The sequence below is a fragment of the Amphiura filiformis genome, unplaced genomic scaffold (assembly GCF_039555335.1).
Source record: "Amphiura filiformis unplaced genomic scaffold, Afil_fr2py scaffold_186, whole genome shotgun sequence".
Lineage (NCBI taxonomy): Eukaryota > Metazoa > Echinodermata > Ophiuroidea > Amphilepidida > Amphiuridae > Amphiura > Amphiura filiformis.
In genome coordinates this window covers 37,791-65,596 of record NW_027305650.1, presented here as the reverse complement: position 1 = coordinate 65,596, position 27,806 = coordinate 37,791, and the positions used below count along the sequence as shown (strand labels likewise).

Sequence of the window (27,806 nt, the reverse complement as noted above, 5' to 3'; positions counted from 1 at the left end):
TGTTTTCACCAAAACTACCGGTCCAAAATGTGACCCTGAAAACATAAACCAGACCTTTGTACCTTCTGGGTTCCAGGTTGCCATACATCATTACATAGGGTATATTGCTGATCCATGGATTATCCTTTTCTGGTGCATTGTGGGATAGAAAAGGGGGCAAATAGATCGCTAATTTGCCCCCTTTCTATCCCACAATGCATCAGAAAAGGATAATCCATGGATCAGCAATATACCCTATGTATAGTGGGCTTTGGCAAGATTGAAAACATACACCGTATTTCGTCAAATAAACGCACAGGGGGGCGTTCCATTTTCCAAAGTGTGGGCGTTTATTCAAGGTCATTTTAGAATGATAATTCCCGTTAAAATCATTAGGTAAACTTAAAACTCACGCTAAAATGATGAACTATGAACTAGAAACACTGACTTCTGGTTCACTTCCGGGTTTCCAATCCAGACTTTTGCCAATTATTGATGCTATTATCGACCATGTGGGCAACTTGGTAAGCTTACTACACAAGATAGCATGGAAATATCAGCATTTTTGAAACACCTTGGTTGAAAAAAGTGGTGGGGCATTTATTTGAGGGGGGCGACTATTTGACGAAATACGGTAGAAACATTTTATTACAGTTTATAGGGAGAGCGTGGCTCCATGGTTAGAATACTCGCTTCTGGTGCAAGAGGTACTGGGTTTGATTCTCGACAGTGGAAAACTTGCTAGGTATTGACTTCAGCAGTAACAACACCAAAGTGCATAAAATATCAAATCCTCACTGGTGGTGTTGATCTCAATCAAGCAAATGTGTGGGGACAAAGTTCTAGAACTCCATATATGATATGTATATTTATGCATTTATGCAATGATGTACATATGCTGGGATCAAAAACTCATACTTCACACTATGAGGTCAGTGTGTGAGCAATGTCTAGTGAATGGAGATTACTGAACTTTGCCATTGATTTTTGAAGTGAGACCATTTTGAGTTATATAAGGACAGTGAACATCAGGTATACATGTGATATTCAATAAATCACCCCTCTATTATGTTTTTAATTTTTGTTTTATAGACAGAGTTGTGCTCAAGAGGGTCACCCAAGCGGGTATTTAATTTCTTCCAGAGAGGTATGTGATTTCGGAAACTAAGAATTTACACATTTCACAAGATCATAATCATAAACTTGTCTTGTCCTATTTTGTCTGTAATTTCATCCTCTAACACACACACTTTAATTTGGACAATCACTCTAACCTTAAAACTAATAAACCTTCAGGTGATGCATGCCCTTAACATTTATTCTAAGACTTTGAAATTGAGATTGTAGTGGATTTATCATAGTGTTCACAAGGCAAGTCTGAATCGGCTCTCTTCGAGTCCAATTTCGAAACGATCTTCACATGAATTTCTTTGAACTCATCATTTTGATCATGTGTTGCTTTTCATACTGCTGATGTGAAGGTAATGTTTGAAATATGCATATCGACTGTTGATGCCAGAAGTGAGTTAGTGTAGTGGCTGCACTGCAGGGGTCTCATTTAAAGAGTTTGCGCGTCCAGGGACTCCTTATTTTTTGATTTTGCCCATTTTGGACTCCTTAAATCTCAAGTTGAAAGTGACCAAAGGGTCCGATAAAAAATGCATGGACTCCTTAATTTCATGATGCACGGAGGCATAAATCATCAATTAAAAATATAAAAAATAAAAGATCAGTAAATCTTTTGAATCACCATAGTTCAACAACACTAATAATTTCACTGGAATATTTGACAAGTTCTGAAGTTTAGAATTTCGGACAGATGGACTCCTTAAATTCTCATCGGACCCCTTAAATGTTGGTTTTGCACATACCAAAGGGTCCAGAAAAATTAAATTGGACCCTTGATTTTTTGTGCTCGCTACCTCTGCTGCACTGTGAACATTTGGCGATTTCCCGGCCCCAGTTATTGTACTCACCTACACATGACAGCTACACATGGCAGCTATTGTTCTTTTACCCACTTCTGGCAGTGAGTAGTCGATATGTCTAGAGTTTGTGTTCGTATTGTGATCAAAATATGTAAATCCTGGGTTTGTTCTCCGGAAGTCAATTTGATCAAAATTCCTTTAATCGATATACAATATGCATATTGCAGTAACACTAACAATGGAGATGTTTTAACCCTTGAGCTATGTACGGTATCAATTGTTATGCAATATGCCTGTTACCTTATGGGATGGAAGATAAACCCAAGATCCATGTATTGCGTTCAAGTTCAACATAGCTTCAATGCCTCAAAAGAAATTCTGTTGTACGTGCAAATAATAGCATACAAAAAAAAATTGTGTGCATATGTATGTTACGCTGGAATGATGCACAATGTTGCACAGAGCATACCATATTCATTCCATTAATCACCCAGGGCACTTTAAAGTCATTTTGGGTGGGGCGCTTATTTTTTACATTGTTTAGGCCTATAATATGTAAAAAAGGCCCAATATATTCAACCATCATTATCATCATCAGTGTGTCATATGTTTCAGACCATGATCCAGATTTGTATGGGCAGTTAATATCACAGTTTGTTTGTTATGTGGGCGGGCTCTTATAGGGGCATGGGCGCTTAATGGAAGAGATACGGTACAGTTAGAGTTTAGCCTTGATTAACAACTGACTGTGGACACAGACCATACATGTATGTCGATGGTATAGACCACTTGACATGTGACGTCATTGCCTGGCAGTATGGACACAAATTATGGCAATTTCTATTGTTCTTTTCCCTGCAGTGTGCATACACATCGTAATTTGCTCAGGGCATGTGCATTTTAAATCGCCCCTCACATTTCATATAGTACAAGAAAGCCATTGAACAGTGTAACGGTTCATTCAAGCATATTGATAGACCAGTCCCTAGCCATTGTTGATAAACAATGATGTCAAGTGGTCTATACTTAGGGGTTCCCAATCATTTTCGACATAGAGAACAGTATTTTGTCATTTTGACATGGCAAACTAGCGACATTAGTGGGCGGACACTGTCATAGATGTAATTTACTTGACCATTCAATTGTTGGGTAGTTTTGCGGACCCACTTATTGAATTTGCAGTCTCATTTGATGTCGCTATGAGACCCCTACCCTATGCATTTTCACATTTAAATCAACATAACATTTTTCTAAATCACCCTGTGGTTTACCAGAAAATAATAAAACACCAAACCTTGAGGGCACTGAAAGCACTCTTCATGCACACTCAAACTGGGGCACTTCATGCATTTTGCAAAATATTTCAATTTCATGTTGGAGAGTTGATGCATGCTTACGTCATGCACACATTTGATTAAGTGTTCAATTCCATAATCATCATAATACTCAAGACAACTCGGATGAAGATGCATTGTGTTTTCAGGGAGCAAATCAAATTATCGAAGTAAGTCCTTTGCTCTTAAAAAGCATCAGTGTTATAATTTTGGCCCATTAAGCAGTATGCCAGACTTTTTATTGTACGTAAAATATTGTATGTAAAATATCTACGTTATTTAATCTATTGCCATTCTATTTCCAGTAATGTGTAAGTTCTGTAACAAATGTTTGATGACGTAAAATCGATAATATATTTCTGCTAGATATTATGGACATAACATATTATCGATTTTTCGTCATCAAACATTCGTTAGAACTTAAACATTACTGGAAATAGAATGGCAATAGATTAAATAACGTAGATATGTTACATACAATATTGTGCGTCTAATACTCGGGAGTCTGTGGAGCGCTTTATGGACGGGATCAGCTCCAAAGCAAAACTAGTTACGTTATAGGGCTTCATTGATCTGTTTCCATTAGAGATAAACTCATCCCAAAAAGAAAGTATCCAGTTTAATTTTGGTCCATAAGTCAAAGAAGGGGTGTTAAATCAAGACCTACCAAAAGTATGTTATAGATAAATTTATGCCGCACAGTTTGATACCTCATTTGTCAAAATCGATGGAGAGATTAATGACACAATGACTATTTGAATGCAATTACCTCAATTATAAAAGTTGCAGTAATTGCTATTGATTTGGTCCTGCTACTCAATATTCATTTTGTTTTACTGCGAGCATGTGCATAGATGTCTGGCAGTCATTGATGGACAGCAGGAGGACATACCAGATATTGACAGTGAAGTGTGAAGGGTAAAACATTGAGGAATGAGTAAAAGAGTATCTGTATTCAATAAAACACATGAAGTGAAGTCGAACAGTCTTAGTCCGTCTCTGATATGGTGTACCTTTATGAAGAATCTTGAGAGGCAGGAAAGCGACATCAATAGGAATTACTGCAACTTTAAAATCCTGGTAGGTGCATTCAAAAGGTCATTGTGTCATCAATTCTGCATCGATTTGGACAAATGAGGTATCAAAATGTACGCAATAAGTTTATCTGTAACATACTTTTGGTAGGTCTTGATTTAAGACCCCATCTTTGACTTATAGACCAAAATCAAACTGGATACTTTCTTTTTGGGATGAGTTTATATTGATTACCCTGAATGCTCACATCTATAAGTTGCCAGACTTGAGTTCTGTTTATTAAGGACAGTCTGTGTAGCTCAGTGGTTAGAGCGCGCACCCCGCAAGCGAGAGGTCTGGGGTTCAAGTCCCTGCATAGGCAGGTATGTCTGGAGTGTTTACTCTGGTTTATATGCCACTTGTAATTTCATGTTAAAACTGTATTGGTATTGATTAATTTGTCACAATAAACATGAACATTATCAACGTACAGTTTCGTTTTACTACGAAACATTTGCATAGCAATTGTAATGAAAACATATTATTTAGGCGATGTTCATCATATAATTATGTCTATGTTGTAAAAAATTGCTAAGCTGAAATTTGCGAAGCAAGTTGTCCAAAATGGGGAGCATTTTACTCTGCTACACTAGGTATAGAATGCTGATATTCTGACAGCAATGATAGGCATCAGTGTGGTATTGCTGTTGTCAGGTCCTCATTATATAATTACTTGTGCTCATATAAGCTGTCTTAAAATATTTGAAGTGCCAAGTGATGTCTCAGTTCAATCACAGATGAGACTACATTTTTACCCTGTACACATTTGGAGTTGAAGGGAGGGATAACCCTTTTGGTTATAGGATTTATGGATTGTCTTCAAACTTGAATGCAAAGAAAGAACTGGTAGCGATTCAAGACCTAGCCGTTATAGTGCCGTCGAAAGCACATTTTTTGTGTGTAGATTTGTCAAAATAAATTTATTATGATGTTGATACATGTGTCGACATAACTCATACCTGTAACAGGATGCCATTTGGACTCATTAGTGCACCAGCCACCTTCTGGTGACTTATGGAGTGCTGCATGGGTGACCTCAATCATGATGTTTGACATGCATTTATTTTTGAGTAGTTTATAAACTGGGTAAGACTAAGAACAGAATGCTAGTGATTTTTGTACAGCGTTTTGAAGTGATAATTAACCATTTTTACTCAAATTCGGTCCTTTTTCCCCCCTGTTTTGTTGTTGTTTTGATTATGTCAATAATGGGAGAAATGATGGCGAGATGTCAAGTTATGGCTCATGGTAACATGATGTTGATATAAGGTGTGAGTCCATGGTAGGTAATTACAGGAGGGCCTTAGAGGCTGAAGCAGGCTGATGAATTTGCATGATTTTTGCAGATTGGCAGTGGGTGCTAGCATCGCCACCACTCCCCTGGATGTGTTTGTCAAATCGTGAAATTTTCAAATAGTAATTTTGACTGCCTCTTCATACTCCTATAACTAGATTTGCTTGCCGTAGCATGGTACTTATCATGCTTAAAATTTCTACATGCTGTACAAATTTATTATGACTACCTTGATCAGAGTGATGACACTTTTGGTAACAGATGCAGCTGAAATGGGACTATGTAATTAAAATAGCCGCAGGGTTTTTCAATATTTTACACAAACAGTGAGGTGTTTTGGTAGATTTGTAGCTAGCTTTGTTACTAATCACCCATGTCTAATGCTATTTGGATTGGATTAAATTGGCACTGGTAGCTAGTGTCATGGTAGAACACCACAAGAGCCTCATCCCAATGGCATAGTCCAATAACCTCAATTACATAATCATAGTGCAAAATTTGACCTCAAGTTGCAGAGTACGAGTTTTTTGTACCCAAATCTTCAAAGGTCATTCAATGAATGTACAAATGTATTGGGGTTTAAGAACTGTTCCCCTGATAGATGAGCATGTTGTGGATCCTAGTGGAAGTGGAATTCTGCACACAGGGTATGTGTATTTTTAGTACAATTTCAAAATTGAGTGAATAATATGTGAATATCCACCATGAATGGACTACAATGTTGGCATAGCTTGTTTTGAGATAATTTTATGGTCCAGTAAACTTCTCAGAATCAATAGAAAACAAAGGATTTCTTAACTCTTTCACTGATTTTCATTACTTTGCAAACAAGCAGCAGGGACATGTAATATATCATTGTAAAGCTTATTTTGAGGAGAATTTGCCTGTCAAATATCTCAAAAATGAAAATACAGACATTACACTTTACATCAATTTGTGGTGGATGGTCACATATAGGCCTAAGTACTCCTTTTTAGAAGAGTTGGGGGTGGTGATGTTGACTATGTAGCCACATTGACCACACGCCACCACCACCCCTTCCCACCAGTTTTCATAATATCTCAAACATGCCTTTTTGTACATTGCCTGATGGAAGGTTTAGTGATAATAGATGAGCATGCAAAAATGGGTCTTAAAAAATTACAAGTAAATGACAGTGAGTGATGACAGTTCTTCTTGACAGGAATACCTATTCTTGTGTCGCAATTAATAATATCAGTTTTCAGTTTAGTGAAACACCTTCCCTGTTCTGTCCTCCCAGTAAATATGCTGTATCTGCTAAACTGTTTTAGTCATATTTTAACATTTCCATAAAAAATAGATTAATCTTTCTTTTCCATGTGAATTGCAGGGGGACATTCAGGGGTGAATTTCAGGGGGGGGGGGGGCAAAATCAACCAATTGGGGGGATGTCCCCCTTGCCCCTATAATGCCAACACTGAGCAAATGACACATTGCTATCTTCAGTAGATAGCAATTGACACATGACTATCTCCTGTAGATAGCAAATGACACATTGCTATCTTCAGTAGATAACAAATGACACATTGCTATCTTCAGTAGATAGCAAATGACACATTGCTGTCTTTTGTAAATAGCAAATGACACATTGCTATCTTCAATAGATAGCAAATGACACATTGTTTCTCATGTAGATACAAAATGAAATGTAGTAAGTGACACATTGCTCTCTTCAGTAGATAGCAAATGACACATTGCCATCTCTTGTAAAAAGCAAATGCTACATTGCTATATTCTGTGGATAGCAAATGACACATTGCCATCTCTTGTAAAAAGCAAATGCTACATTGCTATATTGTAGATAGCAAATGGCACATTGCTATCTTCAGTAGATAGTAAATGACACATTGCCATCTCTTGTAAAAAGCAAATGCTACATTGCTATATTCTGTAGATAGCAAATGACATTGCTATCTTCAGTAGATAGCAAATGACACATTGCTGTCTCATGTAGATAGCAAATGACACATTGCTATCTTCAGCAGATAGCAAGTGACACATTGCCATCTCTTGTAAAAAGCAAATGCTACATTGCTATATTCTGTAGATAGCAAATAACACATTGCTATCTTCAGTAGATAGCAAATGACACATTGCTATCTTCTGTAGATAGCAAATGACACATTGCTATCTTCAGTAGATAGCAAATGACACACTGGCCACATGTCCCTCACAGATGAGCCAAGAAGTGGACATCCATCAAGTATGTTTACTTTCTTTACAGGTGGCGCTAGATGTAGGCGCATAACCTTTTCATGATAAGATCCTCCACTTTCTTGAATTTCTTCACGGTGGCCGCATCATCCGAAAGTGATGGACGCCCACTTCTTGGCTCATCTGTGAGGGACATGTGGCCAGTTTGGAAATTCCTTTTACAAAAAGCAACAGTGCCATATGATGAGCAATCATCACCGTAGATAGCTTTCATTTCATCATAGATTTTCTGAGCATTGTAGGCCTAACCCTTCAAATGCAGGAACTTAATCACGGCTGCGTGCCTCAATTTTCACCATTTTACAGGTTATGCGCCTACTGCCCATCTAGCGCCACCTGTAAAAAAAGTAAACATACTTATGAGACCATTTTTGGACCATAATGTAGAGAAGGACCAGTAATTGCACTGACAAAATTTCATCGATATAGCTGCTTCGCTTTTGGGTGATGTCAAAAACTTTTGGATACCCCCTCGTATTTATTAATTATTTTTGAGGGACTTGACAAATTTCAGGACTTCAAGCAGCCCTATATTATTTCCAATTTTTCCTATATTTTGGAACTCTTCTGATATTTTCCTATATTCTGCCGGTCTGTGCCACGTCACTTCCGGTGGATGATGCGACTCACAGTCGAGTGAAAACAAGTCCCTGATTCGATTTTTGTTGATGATTTCTGTCATTGGTGTTATGTAAATTTCGATCGCAAATAGTCAGTGGAATCAAACAACCGTTTCCAAGTCTTCAGAGTGGAAGAAACTTACTTGATTTACCGTTAATATACTGACAAAATTAAATTCCATGGTCGAGTGTTGTTTTTTTCCGAAATTCAATGTCATTCCAACAACATCGCTATGTAGCCTCCTTCACAGCCGGTTTCTGATGTTCATAACAAACCGTGAACCAAAGCTTATAATTCCTTTATTTTTTCCAAATTTAAGAAAATTAACATTTATTTTCACTTGCAGTTGCACTGGTGAATTTTATGTAAAATTGAAAAATTACGCAGTTGTCATATATTTTCAGCAGGTCAGCGGGTAGATTTTACTGGCCTCTAATTTTTGCCTAGTTATAATATTTATAGACTATATCAGTCCATAATGTACTCATCATGCATTTGTTACTTATTCGCCAATGTTCAGGACTTTGACTTCTGCTGTCCTATATTTGCCCTAAATTTTCATTCAAAATATTTTGCAAGGGCCGACTTGAAGCCCTGAAATTTCCCATTTTTTTGGTCATCTCTCAAGGTCCCTTTAACATTGCACACAAGATATAGTCCCTGCATCAATTTAGCTAGGGACGGGCTTTACAATGTTCAAACATACAAACACTTTGGAAACGTTAATGTTCACTGCCAGGAGGCAGATAAGTAAATACGTTGTAAGAAGCAACCGCATTTTATCTGGCATCTATCTATATGGATGTAATGTTTCCAGCATTGGCAAGATGCTTCAAATTGATTCTTCATGTAGGCTGCAAAAGTGGACATTTTCGCGGAGTTTTAATTTTCACGCCTTTCATGCTCAAAACTGCTACAGTGAAAATAAAAACGTGCGAATATGTTCTCTAAATGCATAATATTGGTATATGTACGAAAAATGAAAGTTGCGAATTTAAGAACAAGTAAAATATAGTTCAAAATGGTCAAAACACAAAAAATATACATTAATCAGATCTGCTTAGACTATAATTTCTTCGTACCTGTTGGTATTGTATTGAATCATTAGAAATATCCTTGATTTTGCTCTAATTTTCGCTTGATTTATAATGAGATTTTACATCTTCAATATTTTGCATATGATTGAAATTTTGTTTGATTTTTATTGCATTCATAGTTCCATCTATCCCAAACCACACTCTTTGCCACGATTGTCAATTTATTTCATGTTTAGAATATTTACTCTAAACATTGCACACTAAGTACATTTGCTGGACACATGAGAGACAAAGTCGTAATTCTTCCACCGGGCATAAGGAATTATACATTCAAATCCAAGAGGGACATCATCTTAAAGACAGCCTTAACCTTTCCATTGTCTTCATATTTGATCAATATTTCTGAAAAGCTTTTGTTTAGGTTTTAAAATATTTCCCGATTATCAACAATTTTTAAAACAGATAATTTTACAGATTTTTTGTCCTTTGCTGATCTACGAATGTCTCTTTACAGAGTGTTAAAATAGTTGAAAAAAGAACAAAATTACAAAAAACTTTTAAAATCTAAACCAAAAAAACAACATTTATTTTTAAACAAAATAAAAATTAACCAATGCTGCAAAAAATACCATAATATTCATCCCAGCAGTGCATCATGCAAGCAGCAAATCACCCATAAAATATCCATTAATGTTCCCATCATGTGTAACATGCCATCAATGTGTGTCACGGACACTTGAGCATTTATAGATGCACTTTATGATCCAAACGTTTTCATTACCCCTAACACCAGTAAAAACCACAAAATACCACGATGAAAAATTCATAACATGCATGCATCCCAGGGTCTGCGATGACGCAATCACCCGAAGTGTGATATGCTGACGGAATTGCTGGCCGGGCCGCAATAACCCGAGCAGCTACCGGTCCGCGATCGTTCGCTTGGCATGCGAGGGGTCAAAGGTTCGAATCCGGGGTGCCAAGTCAAAATTCTTCTTCTTCTTGAAAAATTCGGATCTTCTCTGACTTCCGATACCAAAAAGCATGGGTCAGTGTTAGGGTTAAGATTTGCATGCTTCTGTGTGCAACATTAATGAGGAGATGTTCGTTGCTACTCAAAAATGCAGCGTTGTCATCAACAAAGTTCGGGTTTGTTTCTATGGGTATCATGTAAACACAGCCAAATTAAAGAGTCACCACTAGTTCCATCCCCATTTAATCAGAGTCTGATGAGTTTATGGCAAAATAATTCATATAATAATTTTCTATACAATTTTCTATACGAATGTATAGAAAATTATTATATGAATTATTTTGCCATAAACTCGTCAGACTCTTGATTAAATGGGGATGGAACTAGTGGTGACTTTTTAATTTGGCTGTGTTTATATTTGCCCATGTGCAGTAGAATGCAATTCACTGTGATTTACTAAGATATTAGATATAGACCTATATACAGGAAGTTTATACAGGAAGTCAGGCATAGAGAATTAAACCATGATATATTCTTCAAAATTGCAATTAAAGTACCCATAATTTGGATTGGGATTTTCAAATGGGAGGTTGTCATTGTGTGAATCGAACTGAAGTTCCTCTAGTCTTAAACCCTAACGGGGTAGTAACGGTCCAAGTGCCTTTGGACGAAATAGAAGGGAAAGAAGGTAGGAATAAGAGAGAAGATGAACAAAGAAGTTGTTTGTTTCAGCGGGAATTTGAACCCCTTGTGTGCCAAGCACTATGTTGGCCACCGGTTGCCATGGGTGTTTCGCTGGCCCGGCCAACGAAACCGTGTGTGTATATCACTTGGGGTGAGTGCATCACGTGAGATGCATGCATGCTTAGTGTTTAACTCACATAGTATTTTGTTGTATGTGGTACTGTTAAGGTTAATTATCAACTATTTAAAACTGTTGCGACTTGTTAGCTCACAGCATCTTGCGAATGGTAGTGAGTTTTGGCAAAAATTACATTGATCATTTCATAGCGAGTGTGTAGAAGAATTCAAATACCGGGGTACCACAGATATACTTTTGTAGTCCCTGTGGAATTGCACCTTTCTTGGGATTTGTTGAACGAATTCAATGAATGACGTCTTAAATCTGAGCTAAAAGATGCAGCTATAGATCTGTCTTTGTTTAGGATATACAGGTGTGAAACTAACTAGTACCATAAAGCCTTTATGTACAATTTCCTTAAATTTATCTATGCCCGTGTAAACGGGGCATAGATATTGTATTTGTTGTGTTTAGTCTTCGGCTTCTCCTTCTCCTCCTCCTTCTCAAGATCAGTCCTTTGCACCCCTCTAGCTCAGGAACTAAAGTAGCCCCTGGGCCCATACTTGGTACAATGATGGCCCATGACCCCTAGATACATCCTAGGTTACCCCCGACCCCAAAGGTCAAAGGTCATGGGCTACAGGGGGCAATATGTGTAAAATTTAAAACAGCTCTAGCTCAACTACTATAGCGCCCTCAGGGTTCATACTTGGAACAATGATGGCCTATGACCCTAGAAGTATGCTATGCTAGCCGCAACCCCAGAGGTCAAAGTTCATATGCTTTAAAAAGCAAAATAGGTACGTCCGGTTAACACAGTGTATCGCAATAGGTAGCATTTTGGTAGCTACCTGTATTTGCAATGATGAAGGCTTCAAATATACGCCAAGACGTACAATGGGGGTTAAGAGGTTAACCGCTTAAAGGGACACAATGTTTTGGGATTAAAGGGGTATTCTCCAGTCTGGTGGTGTTTCAGAGAGAGTGAGGGTCTGATGGAGTATAAGAGAGAGTGATGGCTTGGTGGGGTATTAGAGAGAGTTTGGGCCAGCCTGGTGGTGTTTTAGAGCGAGTGAGTGTCTGGTGGATTATAAGAGAGAGTGAGGGTCTGGTGAGGTATTAGAGAGAGTGTGCGCCAATCTGGGTTTTTTTTAGAGCTAGTGAGTGTCTGGTGGAGTATAAGAGAGAGTGATGGCTGGGTGGGGTATTAGAGAGAGTTGGGGTCAGCCTGGTGGTGTTTTAGAGCGAGTGAGTGTCTGGTGGAGTATAAGAGAGAGTGAAGGCTTGGTGGCGTATAAGAGAGAGTATGGGTCAGCCTGTTGGTGTTTTAGAGCGAGTGGGTGTCTGGTGGAGTATAAGAGGGAGGGAGGGCGGGGTGGGGTAGGAGAGAGAGTGTGGGTCAGCCTATCGGTGGGTGAGAGCGAGTGAGTGTCTGGTGGAGTATAAGAGAGAGTGATGGCTGGGTGGGGTATTAGAGAGAGTTGGGGTCAGCCTGGTGGTGTTTTAGAGCGAGTGAGTGTCTGGTGGAGTATAAGAGAGAGTGAAGGCTTGGTGGGGTATTAGAGAGAGTTTGGGTCAGCCTGGTGGTGTTTTAGAGCGAGTGAGTGTCTGGTGGCGTATAAGAGAGAGTGAGGGTCTGGTGGGGTATTAGAGAGAGTTTGGGTCAGCCTGGTGGTGTTTTAGAGCGAGTGAGTGTCTGGTGGAGTATAAGAGAGAGGGTCTGGTGGGGTATTAGAGAGAATGTGGTCCAGTCTGGTGGTGTTTTAGAGATTGATGGTCTGATGAGGTATAAGAGAGAGTGAAGGCTTGGTAGGGTATTAGGGAGAGTATGGGTCAGCCTGGTGGTGTTTTAGAGAGAGTGAGTGTATAGTGGAGTATAAGAGAGAGTGAAGGCTTAGTGGGGTATTAGAGAGAGTATGGGTCAGCCTGTTGGTGTTTTAGAGCGTGTGAGTGTCTGGTGGAGTATAAGAGAGAGTGGGGTCTGGTGGGGCATTAGAGAGAGTATGGGTCAGCCTGATGGTGTTTTAGAGCGAGTGAGTGTCTGGTGGAGTATAAGAGAGAGTGCGGGTCTGGTGGGGTATTAGAGAGAGTGTGGTCCAGTCTGGTGGTGTTTTAGAGCGAGTGAGTGTCTGGTGGAGTATAAGAGAGTGATGGTCTGGTGGGGTGTTGGAGAGAGTGTGGGCCACGGGCATAGATATTCATGTTTGGTCAAACACAACTGTGGTTTCTAGTTATCTATGCCCGTGTAAACGGGGCATAGATATTGTATTTGTTGTGTTTAGTCTTCGGCTTCTCCTTCTCCTCCTCCTTCTCAAGATCAGTCCTTTGCACCCCTCTAGCTCAGGAACTAAAGTAGCCCCTGGGCCCATACTTGGTACAATGATGGCCCATGACCCCTAGATACATCCTAGGTTACCCCCGACCCCAAAGGTCAAAGGTCATGGGCTACAGGGGGCAATATGTGTAAAATTTCAAACAGCTCTAGCTCAACTACTATAGCGCCCTCAGGGTTCATACTTGGAACAATGATGGCCTATGACCCTAGAAGTATGCTATGCTAGCCGCAACCCCAGAGGTCAAAGTTCATATGCTTTAAAAAGCAAAATAGGTGCGACGGTTAACACAGTGTATCATAATAGGTAGCATTTTGGTAGCTACCTGTATTTGCAATGATGAAGGCTTCAAATATCGTCAAGGCGTACAATGGGGGTTAAGAGGTTAACCGCTTAAAGGGACACAATGTTTTGGGATTAAAGGGGTATTCTCCAGTCTGGTGGTGTTTCAGAGAGAGTGAGGGTCTGATGGAGTATAAGAGAGAGTGATGGCTTGGTGGGGTATTAGAGAGAGTTTGGGCCAGCCTGGTGGTGTTTTAGAGCAGTGAGTGTCTGGTGGATTATAAGAGAGAGTGAGGGTCTGGTGAGGTATTAGAGAGAGTGTGCGCCAATCTGGGTTTTTTAGAGCTAGTGAGTGTCTGGTGGAGTATAAGAGAGAGTGATGGCTGGGTGGGGTATTAGAGAGAGTTGGGGTCAGCCTGGTGGTGTTTTAGAGCGAGTGAGTGTCTGGTGGAGTATAAGAGAGAGTGAGGCTTGGTATAAGAGAGAGTATGGGTCAGCCTGTTGGTGTTTTAGAGCGAGTGGGTGTCTGGTGGAGTATAAGAGAGAGTGAAGGCTTGGTGGGGTATTAGAGAGAGTATGGGTCAGCCTGTAGGTGTTTTAGAGCGAGTGAGTGTCTGGTGGAGTATAAGAGAGAGTGATGGCTGGGTGGGGTATTAGAGAGAGTTGGGGTCAGCCTGGTGGTGTTTTAGAGCGAGTGAGTGTCTGGTGGAGTATAAGAGAGAGTGAAGGCTTGGTGGGGTATTAGAGAGAGTTTGGGTCAGCCTGGTGGTGTTGTAGAGCGAGTGAGTGTCTGGTGGCGATAAGAGAGAGTGAGGGTCTGGTGGGGTATTAGAGAGAGTTTGGGTCAGCCTGGTGGTGTTTTAGAGCGAGTGAGTGTCTGGTGGAGTATAAGAGAGAGGGTCTGGTGGGGTATTAGAGAGAATGTGGTCCAGTCTGGTGGTGTTTTAGAGATTGATGGTCTGATGAGGTATAAGAGAGAGTGAAGGCTTGGTAGGGTATTAGGGAGAGTATGGGTCAGCCTGGTGGTGTTTTAGAGAGAGTGAGTGTATAGTGGAGTATAAGAGAGAGTGGAGGCTTAGTGGGGTATTAGAGAGAGTATGGGTCAGCCTGTTGGTGTTTTAGAGCGTGTGAGTGTCTGGTGGAGTATAAGAGAGAGTGGGGTCTGGTGGGGCATTAGAGAGAGTATGGGTCAGCCTGATGGTGTTTTAGAGCGAGTGAGTGTCTGGTGGAGTATAAGAGAGAGTGCGGGTCTGGTGGGGTATTAGAGAGAGTGTGGTCCAGTCTGGTGGTGTTTTAGAGCGAGTGAGTGTCTGGTGGAGTATAAGAGAGTGGTCTGGTGGGGTGTTAGAGAGAGTGTGGGCCACGGGCATAGATATTCGTGTTTGGTCAAACACAACTGTGGTTTCTAGTTTAATTTTGTTATTCTGTATTCAAAATGTTGATGAGGACATAAAAGTCATAATTTTCTAAAATTATGACTCTGTCGAACTTTGCTCTGTTGACCTATAATAACAACAAATTTGGCCAATTCCATTTAGGTGCAAGTTGTGACATGTGTAAACATTACAATTATGAAAAAAAAAATCAGGTTTGAAAAAAATTAACCAATTTCATATTATAAGATCGTACATTATGGCTTTATCTTTTGCTGTCTGTAGATGGTGCATGTACATAGTGTTTGTTGTATACATTATGCTGTCTGCACTTTCAATTACGTGAATAAGATGCAAACATCAAAGTGCAAGTTCATGTGTTTTCAGGGAAAGACAGGATGCAAGAAATTGACCAAGAAATAGATTGTGACAAACATGAGACGCTGGTTAACCTAATACAAAGTGGTCAATTAATGCTTGCCTTTCAACTATAGTGAGCGAGAAAGTAAGGAATAGTGAATTTATGCAGCACCCACAGCATAAGAATTTAAAGAAAAATGTAACAAACAAAATCAAAACTAATCTAAAGCGGTCAATTAACTTTCGACAATCCCGGGCGACATACAAGCTGTATCAAAATGATGCTGGCATGAGAATTAACCTGCTTTTGCTGGATTTCCTGCTTTTTTGTGGTCAAAATTTCCACACTTTCTTTCAATTCCAGCTCGTTTTTGGCCTTTTTAGCCTCAATTCATGCGCTTTTTCAAACTTTTCAGGTTTTTTATGGATGATCATTCTCATGCCTGATGATGGGTACCCATTAATGTCCATTGATAATGGATGAGTCTTGACACATCAACATTTAACACATGATCCACATAAAATATAGATGAATTGTATATGTATAACAAGTCATTAACTATTAAATATTTGCTAAGGGAGTGGTGGGTGGGAAAGAAAGAAAACTTAGTAAACACAAGCTGTCTTGTTGAAATCTGACAAAGTAATGATGACATGAGAATCAAACAACAAAAACATGTCATGACAACGGGACCGTACCATTATTCCACAGGGGTTCCATTTTGTTTTCAATTGAGGGATTGAAAACTATTAACTATATATTCTGGACTTTTCAAGAGTATCCAATGTTAAGCGGCTGAGAAGGGGGTTGATGGAGGGCCACATCCCCTCTAAATTTTTCCATGGGGGATGGCCCCCTTAAATTCCTAATAGAAGAAAAAAAAAAGTAATAATTGCTGTTACATCTTCCTTTTTAGCCTGAAAAACCCCCATGTTTTGGGCCAAAATGTTAAAATTCACCTTCATATTGGGCTCAAGATAGTCATGCACACCCTTATTGTCCCAGTAAGATTGGAACAAAAAATGTTTGCCCCCTAAATGTTATTGCTTCCAGGGATATGAGACAAACCCGCCACTGCACTGTGCTTTTATGTTTCATTTCATCTCATCTCATCTCGATCTGTCAGTCCTGCATTCATTGGCAGACACTGCAATGGGCTATTCCATTTAAAATCCACACTACCCCTGTGAAAGATTTTGGAAATATCTACCACAGGGGGAGTATGTATTTCAATTGGAATGAGCACAATAGGCAGCCCCATTTGAAACTCACCCTCCCTCTGTGGAAGATAGGTTGAATCTTTCTCAGAAGGTGTATGAAATTCAAATGGAACTGGCTAATATGCTGATTTCATTTGAAATTCGTACTCCTCCTGTGGCAGATATTTCCAAAATCTTCCACATGGGTAGTGTGGATTTTAAATGGAATAGCCCAATTTAGATCCCCTTCAGAAATTTTGTTAGTACTACATGTTAACATAGTTTAATACAAAGTGTCATATCACAGAAGCTATAGAAATATTCTTTCTATAGGGAGTGTGGTCATATGCATGCATCTTATAAATTATTCAGCTCATTTTCTAATCTTATACATGATTACTGTATTAGGGCATCATAAATAATGCAAAGCATTGGTATACGTGTGCAAGTTGGGTTGTGAAAAAAAGATAACAAACAAGCAAACATAAAAACAATGTTATTTTAAACTGTGGCTGCCAGTGGACTTTTTACGTTTAGATTGTCTGAATATGAACGGAAGAAACACAAATTTGATGTAAAAACTTGACAAGCTAGGAGTATGGCCATATTCATTGTGACAAGTTTCATATGACAAGCCTCTCTCCCTCTCTCTCTCCTTCCCCCCTCTCTCCACCTCTCTCTCCTACTCTGTCCCCCTCCTTTTCCCCTCTCACTCCCCTTTCTCCACTCCCCCTCTTTCCACCCTATCTCTCCCTCTCCCCTATCTTTCCTCTTTTTCTTCCCTTCTCTCTTTCCACTCTCTCTCCCTTCTCTCCCCTCTCTCTCCCTCTCACTCTCTTCTTTATTGCCCACCCTCTTCTAATCCCCACTGCTTTCTGCTTTGTACCATGTCTTTATCGCTGCCATTCTCCTTTCTCTCTGATATATTACTTCATCCTAAATCATTTCCACCTCTTTCCAATAATCTGCATCTCCACGATGCTCTAAATTCACCTTCCATCTTGTTTTTCATCTATTCAATCTACATCCTCCTCCCTATGTCCCTCTCATTCCCTCAATGGGCTATTCCATTTAAAATACACACTACCCCTGTGGAAGATTTTGGAAATATTTTCCACAGAGGGAGTATGAATTTTAAATAGAATGTATAAATTAGGCATCTCCATTTGAATTTCATACACCCTCTGAGAATGATTCAACCTGAATTCCATTTGAAATTTATACTCCTTCTGTAGAAGATATTTCCAAAATCTTCCACAGGGGAATGTGGATTTTAAATTCCTTCCTCTTTTATTTTCCTTACCACCCCTCTCCTGTTATTTCTTGCACAGTTCCTTTCTTGTACTGACTCATTTCCTTCCTTCTCCCCCCCCCCCCATGCTGCATTTTGAATCAGAATGGTCTCACTTCCAAGTGCGCAGTTCAGTAACTTACATTCAACATACATGTCTTAAAAGTTGACCTCAAACTGTAGAGGATGAGTTTATGTACCCAACACACCTAAAGGTCATTCAATGACTGTATTGGGGTTAAAGAACTGTGCTGCATGCTATGTCAGATGAGCATGTTTGAGTGAGGTTCTTATCGACTGCTCAGTGCCAGAAGTGGGTAAGTGCAATAGCTGCCCTGTGAACGTTTGGCAATTTCCACAAAGACAAAGTATATTATACTCATCTACACATGGCAGCTACACATGACAGCTATTGCACTTGCCCACTTCTGGCACTGAGCATGCATTAGCAAGCAATATTTTATGCATCCAGAAAATTCGCTAATAAACTGGTTACACGACAATGGGGCATGAGGCTCCTACATGTACTGTTTTGTCATTCATTAAAATGACACATAATCTCAGGTGTAATATCTTACTGGGTTATGAGAAAAGTGGTAGCCTTCTGATGATGTCAGAATAGTGGAGGTGGGGTGGAGGGAGATGCCATCAAGTATGTCACCCACCTGTAATTAAAGGCCCATTCATTGATTTGCTCATTCAGAAAAGAAAAAAAAATCTGTTTTTTTTGCACCTTTATGTTATAGTGTTATAGCCTGCAAATGGTTACGCCGAAAGCGGTGTATTAAAGATAAATAGGAAAGTTTGAATGAAAATATAATTTCTCACAGTTGTAAAATTAACTATAGCAGATTCAACCCATCGTGGGGCATTTTTCCAACAAATCCGGGCTACCGGTCAATCATTTGCCAGTCATGCATAACATGACATGCATGATCGCCTGGTAGCTTGAATTTGTTTGAAAAACGTCCCACGATGGGTTTAATCTCTATGCATATATGTGACGTGTCATGTCAAAGGAGACACTTTTGGGCAGGATCGTAAATGGAGAAATAGGCAAAAATCTGCCCGGGGTGATTTTTTTCACAATTTGGGTTTGTTGCGAATTTGTGATGTTATTAATGTTAAAAATATTGTCTAATAGTTTCAGACCGGAATATAACTAGCATCTTGTATTTTTTTTGAGACACGTTTCAAGGTAAATCCTACTCTCAACATTGTCAATAATATTTTTAATGGCCGATATCTCAATTTCCAATTTAATAATACTATAACTTACAAACTCAATATCTTCGCTTAGGAATGTCCATTTTCATTGGGGAAAACGGCGTTGTGGAGCAAAATATCTCTATATTTAAGATATGTAAAAACCTCAAAATTGATAACCTGCCCAAAAGTGTCTCCTTTTGACATGACACGTCACATATTTGAATGCTGGGATCACTGAATGGGCTTTTAAACATGAAAGAGAGATACATTGTACTGCTAACATGAAACTCCCAAGAGTGGATCTCACCTGAGAATCGAGTGCATGTCAAATTGTATAATTATGTGAGCACTGCAGAGTAATTTCACATCATTTAATTGCCATCAAATTTTAGTTTGTCCAAGAATAATAAAAGGAAGATTGGCAGGGTTGATGATAGAACTTAATGGGCTATTCAATTTAAAATCCATACACCCCCTGTGGAAGACACAATTTTAATCTAACACACAGGGAGTGTGAATTTCAAATGGTGTTACCTGAATGGGTGACTCCATTTGAAATCTATACCCCCTATGTGGGAGATTACACCGGTGTGTCCAGGATCTTTTCCTGCGGGGGGCTAAGAGGGGCTTTCAGAGTTATGCGGGGGGTTTATGCCTAAAATCGCCAAAAATGACTGATTTTACATGATTTTTAAGTGTGGGGGGCTTCAGCACCCAACCCCCCCTGGACACACCACTGGATTAAGGTGATATCTTCCATAGGGGGTGTATGGATATTAAATGGAATAGCCCAATAAACGTGTGTAATAATTGTCATTGTAGAGTATCCCATCGAGATGAAATGATCCTCCCGTGTTAAAGCGAGGTATCTGCTTTGTAATTACTCGTAGATACATACATTGGGAGCAAACGGATACAAAAATTCAAAATCCCAAGGCCTCAAATTTGACGAGAATCACAGAATCGATTCACGTAATGATCATCTTCTGTCATTGAATCATGTAGTAAGTGAAGCGACTCGGATGGTTTTTGATTCGCGCAAACTGGCACGAAATTGAGGCACTGAAATCTGGCTCAAGGGATGGGTACTTGAATTACATATTGAAAGGGGTGTGCTACTGGAACTCTGTAACCTGTAGCCATATTTAAAGATTTTCCCCCCTAAAAAAACGGCTGAATTTGATAGTTTATGACCATTTTTTTCTTCAAAACCCATGTTTAAGGATTTTTAAACCTAAATATAGGCCGATTTGACTTTTTTTTTTAACATTCTTTTGAAATATTGGGACCCGGACCCATGTTTATGGATTTTTTTCCTCAAATAGGGCTTACTTGCAAAAAAGCGACCCATTATAGAGTGACCCATCCCCCGTATACCTTAAATACATAAGTATCCCCTCCTCCCACACAGTATCTGCAGACTTATTTAGGCACAGATGCTCAGCAGCTGCATTTTTACTTTGGAGCAGAACACATGGCTCTCAAGTATAAAGGCGGTATCTGCTGTTGCTTATTTGCATACGTACGGGTAATTCCATTCAAAATGGAATTTTTCAAAACTCATTTTTGCATCTGACAAAGACAAATGACAGTCATTGGGCAATTCCAAGTGCATCATTCCGCAACGTGAAGTTTGCTTATGAATTTCTTTTTAATGCAGCAACCAAACATGTAGATAAATAGCATAATGGAAACTATTTTTGGTAAGTGAATGATTAAAGTAGGAGAAACTTTTCCAAGCCATCCTAATTTCCAATAATTTGCATATAAAAACTTCGCGTTGCGGAATGATACTTGGAATTGCCCATTTACAAAATGTGGTGTCAAATGAAAGGGAAGAATAACGTATAGATCTATCATTTGAGTGGGTGGGCTTTCAGTCAACTTGAATGACATTTAGTATGAAAAAATGCTGAAAAAATTCAAATTGGGGGAAATTCTGCAATGATCACCTTTCAAAATATACTACTTTGTATTGAGCAGATAACGGCAATGATACAGTAAAATCCAATGTTATTATGGCAGTTACTCTACTATAGATGTCAGAATGAATGATGGAGGAACTCAAAACCAGAATAAATTATGTTGAAATTGTTCTTAGTGATGGCATGATTAGCATCAAATCACAAAAAATATTGACTTGGGTAGAATTTAAAGCTGAAACGTGCGGTAGCATAGTTTATGGAAAATCCAACTAAATGACAAGCTGTCATGGGTGTTTATCATCACCATGTCATAGAGCGTGAGTTGTAATCTGGCGCATGAAATCAACAAAATTCGTCCTCTTTTCATGTTGCCCGTGTACTAATAACACTCATTTTAGCTTGGAACTATCTAGAAACACTAAGTCTTTCCTGTCGTACATACAACATCCTTGCAGCATTGCTAAGAACAAGTTTGGGACTAATAGAGAAGCATGCAGTGCTGCCTCGTCTGTATGCTGTAGGCATTTTATCGGACATCTATACTGGGTTGTTCCGTTATAGATACAGGGAGATAGTGTGTTAGTGAGTGGGTCACCAGTGGTGCGTTGACAATAATTTGTACTACTAAAGCATGGACATGATTGTGTTGTCCAGTGTAGACGCAATCAATACAGGTAAATTGTGGATGATGTATTTTTAAGCCAGGCAGCATGTTGTCTTGTGTGGTTAGTCTTTATCCAGGTTACATCGATGTATTAGCCATTTGCTAAGTGAGTCTCTTCAGTATTTGTGTGCATGTGTGTATTGGCTGTTATTAAAGGCAGTAATGTATATGGACTATGCTATATTAACTCTGCTGGGTTTAAAGCGACAACACTGCATGTTGATGGTTAATCTGCAGTTTAATCTAATAGCTATGCTATACAATCATTTTATGTAAATATTAAATGGCAGAACTATGATTTGATTAGCACAGATGCACTCTTGTGCACATTTTGGAGTGAGCTTGCACGTCTGTGTACTGACCGTATGGAAGTAACGTGCCCCTGGGTATTTCCAATAGAAGAGGACTCTTGAGAAATAAAAACTGAAATAAAGAAGTGAAGATGTTCTTGCTCTCTTGTGCCTAACTGGTCGATTTAAGCTGTCGGCTTGGCACTCACGCCTGAATCGTTGCCGTTATAGAATCCCGGAATGGGCGAAGGAATGCCAACGGCCATTAAAGATTTCTTTTGAACACAATGCGGAGTACGTTTCTCCAGCCGCATTGAGCCACAGTGATTTGGTTTCAGCCCATTCAGGATGCACTATAATAGAGACTCGTATCTGTTATCATGTAGCTGTGCATCCTCAATGCCTGGCGTATGTATTTAGTGTCATCCGTTGCCTGGGGATATACAATGGTTATTGTCAGTGAATAGTTTGTCTTATCGGTCGAATGTATTGATGAGGCACTCTAGTTGTGTACACAGGTTTGTTTTGAAATTGTGTCAAAGTTTACAGAAGACTGTCTATAGGTTTGTTGAAGCACACCATTGCTTATATGTACTCTTTGGTTTCTACTTTTTAATAATCATATTCAGCATGGTCTTTTATAAATTTCATTTAATGGGAGTCGAAATTGTTATTTTGGATGGTTTAAAACTTACACAAAATACAATGCAAAATTAGCATATTCGTTCGAGTATAGTCCCACCCCCCATTTTTCGAAAAAAATATAATTTGTTTTCATGTCATACTCTATTAATGATATCAAAATGCAAAACATCGTGCAAATTTTTTTTTTTAAATTCAAGTATAATCCCACCCCCAATTGTGAAAAAATTTCACTTAAAAAATGGGTGGGACTATACTTGGACCAATACGATACTTGTATTTGAGGTGGTGGGATTTATTTTAGGGGATCGGAGGCATTATTCTGTTCATGTTTTTCGGTTGAAACTCAGTGGTGTAGCCAGCTGGGGTCAAATTGTTCCCCACAAAAAAAATTCAGGGATAAAATGGGGGACGTCAAAGAGATAAGTGTTGTTAAAATGACTACAAATGGGACCAAAAATTACCAATGAAGACGAAAATTTGGCTTTGCCCCCCCCCCCCAAAAAAAACCCCAACCCAAACATACCGGTACTCAAATCATGACTGTTGCTATCTCTTTTTAAAAGACCACACTGATTATAAAAGCCATGGATTTGAACAGTTTTGTTGAAAGCATGTGATATCTCCACTTTGTCCATATATCTTGAGTTAAAAGCAACTAGTCCTTATAAAAGTAGTCATTATATTAGGTCTTTGAGGAATAGGAATTACAAGTATGCATTAGGGATCAATACTATCTGGTAATGGCAATAAGCTTTCTCTGAATAGCTCCCTTGTAAGATTCTTGTTCAGTTCCTTTTTCCGAAAAGATGACATTATTACTATAAGTTTAGATGATTAGTTATTATAGGAAGTAGTCAAGCCAGTTAATGTGCTGTGTAGAGGATGAGCTATGATCCCCATGCAGATACAAAATGGCATATTGTGAACCCTGGAAAGGGGAGAAACATTGCTATCTACAGTAGAGAGCATAAAATTGATAGAATTTACAGTAGAGTAGGTAAACAGTAAAGGCAAATCCAAAATGCTATCAATTTTTACCAATTTAACTATGGGCAGCCATAATATTTGTGCTCAAACATAGGGAGGATCAATTCAAAATGTTAATATTTTGTCATAGCTGCCTTAAGTGATAAATAACATTGCAGCATATAGTTTGCTTTGCAACATGAGCGAAATGCACACCTATGTCACTACTAAACTCAAAGTGAAACCAGGTGTAGACCATTTTGTTAATTCCCAGAAGCCACAGGTGCACATCGTTACTGCGCAGCTGAGCTCACGTTCGCAGTAACGATGGTGCCGAATAATGTGCACGTATGTAGGGTTAACTTGCAAAGATTTGATTTGGTCTATTCAAAGTCGTATTCTCTTGACAGTCAAAAGAGTGTTAGGGCAGCTATTTATCGCACAAGATAAAATTGATTCATTATTTTTTCATCTCCTAAGATGTATTTGGAAAAGAGTACTGCATGATGAAGAGCTTTGATTTTTTGTTGTTGATCTGAAAGTGTTTTAATGGACACACAGACCACTTTGTGAGAAAAACTCACACCTGCGTAAAATCAGTATCGACTCTATGTGATACAAGGAAGAAAATTGGGTCTGATGTAGCATCATGTAGGTAAAATTGATTCCATGGCACGTTGGAAAGAATTGTTTAAAGTGAGTGGATGTCAGAAGCCATATTTGTCCAGTGTAAGCTATTAACTCCATGAGAACTACCTGGCTATTGGTCAAAAAGAAGTTTTCATTATCAATTGGACCAACCAGCAACATTGTTACAATAATTTCACCACATAAAAATATTGGGATTAATTATTTGCAAAGCTCCATTCTGATTGGTGATTAAAATGAAGATATCATGTAATTGACCAGTCAGAGGCAATGTTAGATCGACAGGTAGTGCTCAGGGGGTTAAACTGAACACTGCAGTGTATTTCGTAACATTATTCGTAATTATTGGAAATGAGTCAAGGAAGCTGCATTACCTTTTCCATAGATCTTGAAATATCAAAAAAAAAAGTTCCTAGTGTTTCCCCTCGACCCTGAGAATCATGCACATGGGCCTAAAATTACACCGCCTTGGGATATCCTTTATAGAGCCCATACTATTCCTCTTGTGTGTCAGCTTTATTTGTGTCAATATTTGTGTGCAGGGTACTTGTTAAAATGATGAACATTGAATGCAAAATGCAGCTTTCTCCAGTAGATAGCACAATTTGAATTTATAGTAGAGTAGGTAAATACACATGTGCACATAGTTTTGTACACCCTGGAACAAATGAAAGAAACATTGCTATCTTCAGTAGATAGCATAGTAGATGGTATATGATAAAATTGATGGTATGGCGTTGGTAAAGTGTGAAGGAAAATGTTGATATGCAAAGCCACATCAAAACTGATGTACTTGTTGGAAGAGACACTTTGAAATGATTAAGTTATGATAAAATAATGAAAATGAAAAGAAATTTGACAACAGTTTTCATTATAATTCATGAATACCTGATCTGATTACAATTTTTTAAAATCAGTTTTGAGAGTTTAAAAATATCTTTCGGAACTATTGTAGTATCTCAATTACGTGTGAGAGCACTTGTAACTGCTGTGCAGCATTATGATGTGCCTGACACAATGCTATCTACAGTAGATAGCTTCTTAAATGCAATGATGAAATATATCGCTAGATATATATGCATAGCTTGTTTTGCTCGATTGCATGATCACAGGTGCATGACTCATGACTGTGTAAACAAAAAATATTTTATTGCTGTGCTGTGCTTTAAAGAAAATACATGGACATGATTTAAATCTATAATATACGATCTTTTCAATTTCTAAAAAAAAAAAATTTCAAGCTCGATTTTTTAGCATATTGTAATGTGTATACATGTTCCAACTTACATTAATTGCCAAATTTGTTGTGTGTTTAGTGGTGAACAGCAATGTTGGATTATTGTCATGATTTTGATAATAAATGCCTCATTCACTGGTCAGCTAAATAATGCAATAGAACCAAATTAGTTTGATCTTTTGATCGAGCATCGATGCTTGGTCAATCCTTATTATTAATGAAATATCAATTAACTAGCTAAAATAAATTGTTATACGGTAACATTTTAATCTGTTAAACGTAATGCATTGTCCAATACAATTTTACCATTCTGATTAATTAGTTGTTTGTTCATTAAGAACAAGCAGCATCGACGGTCGATCTAAAGATCAAATAAATTTGGCTCTTGTGCCTAATTAGCTTTTCTTTAATTTTTTTCATTATTTTGGTTTACAATGGATAAAATAAACCTGACAATTAATAATTAATATTATTGTATCATTTTGATGATACACATAGAATCGAAAAAAATTAAATTTGACAGTTCATCATATGGCTTAAATGATACAAGCTGACTTTCTGTGACATGTCAAAGCTTGTAGAGATGTATGTTTTTTTTACTTTCCTGTACTATACGTCCCTCAATAAGGTGCACCAAGCAGAGAGAGATACATTGTACATGTGGAGATATTGAGTGTGAGCAAGAGAGAGAGAGGATGTGACTTAGAGAGAGTGGAAAATTAGGTTAAAAATGCACCTTTAATTTAAACGTGTGTGTGTTGAGGTGCATACCAATGACATTCTGATCATATTCTTACCCGGAATGTTTGAGTGCATTAAATTTCACACTGTTTTGCACCTGGCAAGGATTCATGAAATAATGCCTGCAAATATTTTCATTTTCCAACCCCCCAAAAAAAAAGGCAGCGTATGAAACAACTCACTAAAATTTAATGCTGGGAAAATTTTGGCGGTTTCTTTTCCTAATAGTGAAAATTTTGTACAACAAAACTAGTATGCTTAAATTAGCAATATTTTCAGCAGCAGAAGAGAGGCTTGATTATTTTATAGTACTTTTAGAATTTGTTCAACTCTTTAATTTAATCTGATTTGATGTGATGATAGGCATGGTAAGCTTGCCATAAGTAATGCAACAATCATTTATAGGGTTTACCCAAATTAGCCCATAAGTCAATGTAGTGTGTACATGATGTAACTTTTCATTATTAAAAATAATATTAATATTTATATCAAATGTTAAATGGAATAATATTGGTATATTATCTGAACAAAATTAACCCTCAGTTTTTCAAATTGCTTTTCAAAGAAAAAATCCGAAATTTTAGGCAAAATAGTAGCGTGAAAAAATTATAAGTCATGATTTTTAAAGCTATGTGCACCGGTCTTCTGAGAGAAATTTATTAGCCTTATAGCAGCCCAGAAGCTCCCAAGCAGTACAATACATTTCATGTTTGAAAAGATTTCACACCAATTATGAGGGTGAAAATGAATAATTCTGTATATTTTTAATGAAAATTGGACCTCAATTTTGAATTGCTTACATTTGACATTCTCAAGAGTATGGGGGAGGGTTTATAAGGCCCAAAAAAAATAATAGTTTGTCTCAAAGCTCACGAGTGGATTGAAAACAAATGCGAAATGCGATTCTTTTTTAATTTTTTATTCCCGACTTTTTCATGGTATTTGGAGAAAAAAATCAGATTTTCGCAGAATTTTTCTGGAAAAACTAAAAAAAAAAAAAATGAAATAAAAAAAAATTCCACATTTCTTTTTTTCCAAATCTCACGACTTTACAAATGTGTGTGAGCTTTGAGACAAACTTTTGTTTTTTGCCTAATGCTTCACATATCGTTGTTGGGCAGGAAAAAGCTCCTATGTACTTGTGGCCCTTGAACATGTTTAAAACAAAACTACCAAGAGGTTACATGACAGATTTTGCTTTAAACATGTTCAGGGGCCAATGACACATATGAGGTTTTTCCTGCTCAACAATGATATGCAGCAAAATGGTGTAATTTCCAGTGGTACAGTTCAATGATATACATACAAGCATAGCCCAAATGTTGACCTCAAGTTGCTGGGTATGAGTTTTTGTACCCAACATAT

At 38.3% G+C, this 27,806-nt stretch overlaps 1 protein-coding gene across 1 annotated transcript in view; it reads left to right on the top strand.

The window, feature by feature from the left end:
• LOC140145259 (acyl-protein thioesterase 1-like) overlaps window positions 1-27,806 on the top strand; it is a gene marked incomplete at its 3' end in the record, with an annotated part of 98,792 nt that overhangs the window by 33,522 nt on the left and 37,464 nt on the right. The window contains exon 2 of the mRNA XM_072167026.1: window positions 1,072-1,126. The remainder of the gene's footprint in view (window positions 1-1,071; window positions 1,127-27,806) is intronic.